The 6,662-nt window shown below is 44.7% G+C and overlaps 1 long non-coding RNA gene across 1 annotated transcript; it reads right to left on the reverse strand.

Annotated features, from left to right (window-relative positions):
• Positions 1-3,137: 3,137 nt before the first annotated feature.
• Positions 3,138-4,015, reverse strand: LOC127307809 (uncharacterized). The gene is made up of 2 exons (XR_007855853.1): positions 3,671-4,015; positions 3,138-3,391 (listed from the first exon to the last, which is right to left on the reverse strand). It is a non-coding gene; the product is annotated as an uncharacterized lncRNA (long non-coding RNA).
• Between the last annotated feature and the right edge of the window lie 2,647 nt (positions 4,016-6,662).

Below are 6,662 nucleotides of genomic sequence, written 5' to 3' on the forward strand. Positions count from 1 at the left end.
CCTTAGTGCTTCATTGTTTTTTTTTTGTTTTCCAATGGAGGGTGCCTCGTTAAGCTGTCAGTTTATAAAGAAGGCATATGCTAAAATGTGACCTTTACACCAGTTATTTTTTCTAAGGGGGCAATGATCTCCACCCTCTACATTGAAGAAATGCATATACAATTTCTGTTTCTTTATTAAAACCTGTTACACCTGCACATGTGCAGTTTCTGTAGCTCCCCAAATCATCTGGATTTCTGCAACCTAAGACTGCTCCCCGTTGGAACTTTATATAGGACATAAAACTTTTTTCCACTATGGCTGTTGTCAAGTAAATTATTTTTGCGGGGAAATATATTAGTCGCTCCATCCATAAAAAGATGTCTCAACTTTGAACAAATTTGGATGTATATGATACTAAAATAGATCTAGATTCTAAATTTTGATAAACTTGCGGGGAGCGGTGTTTTGGAACATGGGTCCATATGCTCTCTATATTTCGAAATGCATCTTACATACATTTTTTTTTAAAAAATGAAACTAAAAGTTCGCACCTACATCTTCACGTGCTATGTGCTCACAAAGTCGTTTTATAAAAAAATGACTTATCATGTGACGTGTGTAAAAAAGACAAAATTCAGTGCTAAAAATAATGCTTTTCACAAGATGAACTTTCTCATTTTTATATAGACCACACAAAATATTGGTTTTTCGTGAAACTTGACGAACGCACGTATATTATGAAGATGTACATGTAGAATTTTTTGTCCAAATTTTTTAACATTTCGAAATATAATTTTTTAGTAGAGGAAGCATACGCACCCGGGAGCCAAATTGAATTTCCGAAACTTGCGACATCAAATAGATCTAGATAAAGATTTTGATAAACTTGAGCCATCTTTTTATAAACAGAGGGAGTATTTATTATTGCCATAATCACAACTAGGAGGCATTGGCGCGGCGCGCCGCGCCGCGCCTGTAGAGCAATGTCTGAAGAGCGATGGCATAGTTGTTTGTAGGTGGCAGTCCTAGGGTTTCTCTCGCGCCAAGTGAAGATCGTTCGGATGCTTCTTCTCATCGAGCTTGCTGGATTGTCGTGTTCCGGAAGACCCTGCCGGCGAAATTCATTGTGCGATCAATGCCTGAAGATTGCTGGATTGGGTGTTATCGGTCGAGCGCACCCATGTTTTTTATCTGACCGTTTGGTTTCAGAGGGAGCGCTTCGAAGCTCTGCTGGCTGTTAATATCATGGAGCTTGTTTTCTTTCCATGGTGCTGTCGGAGAAGGTCATGAAAGTCAAGATTGGTGGAAGAGCAATGGTGGTCGGATCTTGGTGGTGAGATGGAATTGGCTTGGTGTTCCGGGCTTCACAACAGCGGTATGGAAGTGGGGGCGACAACACAGGTGAAGTTCAGAGTCCTACCTTTCAGGGTGAAAACCCAAGGTCTGGCCTTAACTGGTTGTGCCTGGCAATGATCTTGTTGGAGGCATTGTTTTGAGAGCAGGGGCTATCTTCAGGGTGAAAACCTAAGATCTTGGATAGGGCGACGACGGTGTTAGAGCACTGTTCCCTTCTTGAAGGCGTCGTTTTTGGAGAGTCTGTATTTCAGGTGTTGTCTTGGCGGTGGATGTATTGCTGTTGTTAGGCCCGAGATACTGTAGCGGGACTTTTGTTTCTTAGTTTTCTTATCTTTTTTTGGCTGTGTGCATCCGTAGTGCTATTAGGGTGGTGCGTTGTTGCAGAGGCTGGGTGTAATTGGTATCTTTTGATATTAATATATTTATCGAAAAAAAGTAGAAGCATATGTATACAATGGATTACATGGTGGAGGGCATGCATTTTCATGTTAGGTAGTGGTAGACCGAGGCGGTAAATTTTGTACTGAACTCGCAATTGACAGCACATAGTGTTGCAATGTAGTTCCAACTTTCTTTACAGCAAACCGTGGACTTTATTGATCTGTTGCAGCTAGCTTGCTAGCAACAATATGAGATATACTGTCTGGTGCATCATCATGCCACATCATAACACCACCCAAGACTAAGCTAGCACCATTAGCAGCTAAGGCGCAAGCCATTGTATTACAAAAGGCTTACATTACAATACTTTGTAATATAAGAAGTTGGTGAGCAGCAGGACTTTTGCCTCCCTAAAGAGAACTACATGGCGAGCTGAATCAAATGTATAGGACTGGAGAACCAATTTTAGCAAGGCTGCATCAGTTTCAGTTATTATCCATCCCATACCTACCTCGACTGCAAACTCGAAGGCAATCGCTCCAGGTAGAGAGCTTCAGTAGTTAGTGTAGTTGGATACTGCAGTTATGTTTATCAGAAGGTAGCTCAAGTCAACTTTTAGAACAAACTCTAGAAACTCTTGAAAGATAAATGGGAGGGCTTGATATGTTTATCAGAAGGTAGCTCAAGTCATGAGTTAACGTTTGTCTACAACAAAAAACAGATGTCAGCTTGGTAAGGTAAGAAAAGAAAACCAAACTATGGTTACAAATTACCCATCACTAACTATCCAAGTTTCACACAGAACATATACATCCAATGAGGTTGGTCTAAATAAACTTTTCTGAAATCAACCTCTACTCTACTCCAATATGTGTTTAACATAGGTTAATGGCAATGAATATTGCCAGTAAAAATTATGTAAGGAAGTAGAGACATCCCAGGAATAGTAAAACGGACCTGATCAGAATATTCGGAAGGAGTTCAACATAGAAAAAAAAGAGTTATCATACTGAAAGCATCTTTTCTTTGGAGCTTCAGCTTTTCGACTTGTGTCATGCATTCTGAATCTGTATAACGTAATGACCATCTAAATCAGCAACAACAAAATCCACACTTAGATGCAAAAACAACATTGTCTTGTCAAAAACAAAAATAGGTGAACTTGCTAGTACTTTCCCAATAATCCAAATATTTTTTTCAACATGCTAGGACGGTAGGGCTGTAATATTAACAACAATCTTGTCGAACACAAAACATACTCCTGCAAGTAAATAGTTCATGTTCCCAAGTGAATACAAATGAGTTCAGGGTTTGGATTCCCTTATCTGGCTAACTAAACCAGACAACTATACAACTTGTTCTGACCAAAAGAAAGATCTATAAAGGCTAAGTAGTTGGAAATGGATGAAAGCTGGAACGAAAATATGTTTGTTTGTTTAAAAGATAATAAAACACCCAGTCAGTATTATAGTTGAGTGATCAGATATCCATTCTGATGCATTGTGCACGAATATGGAAAACAAACCTGCAGACATCATAATCCACATACTGACAGTCATGTAGAGATTCTCAGTTGTGGAGGAGTCGGCGGAGCTGATGTCCCAGCTGTCCAACACCCTATAGTGAGTCAGCATCTCCATCCTGATGGCCATGAGCGCCACCATTGTGAAATCTACAAAAGCAGCCGCGTTGAACTTTAAAAAATCCCAGGAACAAATAAATAAGTTAAAAACAAAGCTAATACCTACAATAACTAAGTATACACATCTTCAGCCTGTAATTCCAAACATACTTAGAATCAGCAAGAAAACAAAGATGCATATAAAGGTAACCAACAAAAAATAGTATTCAACATTTAGTCCCTGCTACCTAGGTTCTTCAGCTCCATGCCTCAAAGATTACTGAATTCAGTTAGGAGAGATGACGCTGGACATAGAGGAGATGGCCTCACCTGGGCGACCATGGGATTGATGTCACTGCTCCTGAATCAACAACATCTTCCTCTCAGGCTCCCGCTGTGCAGTCGCACTACTTGCTGTCATCTTGCTTCCCCCAACAGCGCCCCGCGCCTATCCTCTGCCTCTTCTTGGACGAAACTGTGGCAATGACAAACGAATTCGCGAGCGGAGGTGGCAATGACAACATCAAGCAGCCTCTCATTCCATTGTTTGTTGTTAGTAGATGTGATTAGCCAGCCCTATATGCCTGCTTATTACCCTATAAAATCATTCATTGCTTCTGTTGGCCGTACCAGTAAGGTAAAATGGTAGAGAAAGCATGTTTCCTCTTAGCAATTCATATTATCTAGGGGCACAGAAGAGCCTCGTCCTCGGGTCGCTCCCCCCGCGGGCGACTCCAGGGCGCCCCAACCCTAGTCCCTGTCGACCCTCCCCCTCCGCCCTTCCCCCGTCGCCGCCGCCGGCGGGAGCCGCCGGGCAAAGCCCGGGCGGTGCCGGCGGCGGTGGCCCCTCCTCTACCCGGCGCGCTCCTTCTCCGTGCGGCGGGCGAGCTGGCGGCGGTGCTCCCTAGATCTGCTGTGTTCCGGCGGCGGCGCGGCTCTCGGGCGGCGCGGTGCTGGGTGGCCTGGTGGCGGCGGCGCGGCGACATGGAAGCCGGCGGCGGCGCGCTCCTGGCCCGGATCTGGGCCCTTTGGGCCCCATCTGGGCCTGGGCGGGCTAGGTACGGGCTCCCTGTGTTTGTCTCCGGCGAGCGACGGAGCGGCCTGTGCTGCGGGGGCTCTGGACGGCGGCGCGCTGACTGCAGCGTGGCCATGGGAGCTTCACGAGCCTGTAGGGCTCGGCCGGGCCAGTAGGGGCCTGGTTTGCTCCTGGAGCCACGTCCGGTCGGTCACCGCAGGCGGCGGTGGAGGTTGTGCCCTCCCGCGTTGCCGCTGTTCAGCCGCATCCTGGCCCTGGTTGTCTCTTCTCGTTTCGGTCGGTCGTCGTTGCTTGACCACGGTGAGACGGCGGTAGTGACTCCAAGACCGTGGTGGCGCAAGCTGGTGGGTGGTGAGGTGGGCGGCGCGCGATGGATCGTCCGGGATCGTGGTTCTTTGGGGGTTGGGAGAAATCCCTGTCGGAGTTCCGACACCAACGCGGTGACGTCTGCGGGCGCCGCCATTCCTTCTTGGAGGGCGTTGGGTTCCCCCCTCCCCACACCCCTCCCGCATACCGGGGGAAACCCTATGATTTGTCCGGGCAGCAGCGTCGTCATCGTCGCATCCCTTCTTGAAGGTGTTGCTTTGGTATGCGGCGCTTCGGAGGGCTAAGTTTGTGGTGGGAATTCTCCGGAGGGCGCAACGGTGGCGGCTCATTAGCGTTTTCGTCGATCCGGCTTGGTCGACTTTGCTTTCTTTTTTCTTCTTCTTTTGTTTCTCTTGGGCTTTGATGTGCTGCTTGCCCCAGCGTTGATCTCAATCTTGTATCGGTTGGTTGGTTGCTATATTAATATAGCGGGGCGAAAGCCTATTTCGAGGATTCATATTATCTAGAGAGATAATATGTACAAGCATGTAAGGCATTATTTTTATAGTTATCGCATAAGAATTAGTTAAATTTAGTAGGTAACTATGTTGTTAAGAGAAGACAAATGATACAATGGAGAAAATATTTTTTCTTATTTTTTATGTGATCATCTCTAGCTAAGGTAAGGCAATACTATTCTTTTTTCTCATTCTTTCACCGTTTTTTTGGATGCATCACCGACTGCCGTTGTTAAGTGGATTTTGGTTGTTATGAATTGCATATTATTATTGAAAAAGTAGCCTACGCGCTCTTGTGAGGGCGCGTTTGGTTCCTCGCAGCCTTTTTCAGCATCCGGGGAGATCTTCTCTCCGAAGCCATGATTTACTGGGTCAATTCCAAATTCATGTTGTACATCTAGGTTGGTTGCTAACATTTTTTTTTTGTCTCATTTGTGCACTTTGGTTGCCCGAATTTAGATTCCGGGTAGGGGATGGAATTTTTGGTTGTTTGGTTGCATACATTGGTGTTGTGGTAACCACTTCTCCCAAGTAGTGACATTAGCACATTGCATATGTATTCGAGAGTATATGTGCTCCATCCTATCTAGCAGTCTGTCTACCTATTTTGACCTATGTGGATCATTAGCCCAAGTGATCTTGGAGAAACCCCAAGAAAGAACACAACAACAGTTGGCTGCCTCAAGGTTAGCCACTCTTGGATAGAGGTGGCAAGGTTAAAGAAGGGAATAGTTCTATCACAACACAAGTATATCTTGGAGACTTGGACCTACTTAGTGATATGGGGATGATGGAATGCCGTGCAACTCCAACATCTATGGATAGAAATAAAAAAGTAACAACTCAATACGGCAAAGTAATAGACGAGAGATATCAGAAAGTGGTGGGAAGATTGTTATACTTGTGTCACACAAGACCAGATATTGCATATGCAGTTGGTGTAGTGAGCAGATATATGTAATTGGTGTAGTGAGCAGATATATGCATGGGCCAAGAAGTGGACACATGGATGTTGTTCATCGAATCCTAAGATATTTAAAAGAAACTCCAGGAAAAGGGTTATGGTTTAAAGCAAACTGACATCTAAAAGTTGACGGTTATAGTGATGCCAACTGGGCAAGTTGTCTAGTTGATAGAAGGTCAACTTTTGCTTATTGTGTATTTGTTGGAGGGGAATTTGATAGCATGAAGAAGCAAAAAAACTACCATTAGTATCAAGAACAACTGCATAAGCAAAGTATAAATCTATGTCTCTAGGATTGAGTGAGATGCTATGGGTAAGAAACCTTATGAATAAGTTGAAGATCTTAAAGAGAAATCTGCATAGCAAACCTGATGTAGCCCCGCCTAAGGACGACACTACACCAAGACCGACTAGTCCCCCAAGTGGACCGATGACTCGAGCCCGAGTGAAAGCTCTACATGAAAAGGTGAACTCAATCCTCTCGATGCTCGACCTCGA

The sequence above is a fragment of the Lolium perenne genome, chromosome 6, assembly GCF_019359855.2.
Source record: "Lolium perenne isolate Kyuss_39 chromosome 6, Kyuss_2.0, whole genome shotgun sequence".
Taxonomy (NCBI): domain Eukaryota; kingdom Viridiplantae; phylum Streptophyta; class Magnoliopsida; order Poales; family Poaceae; genus Lolium; species Lolium perenne.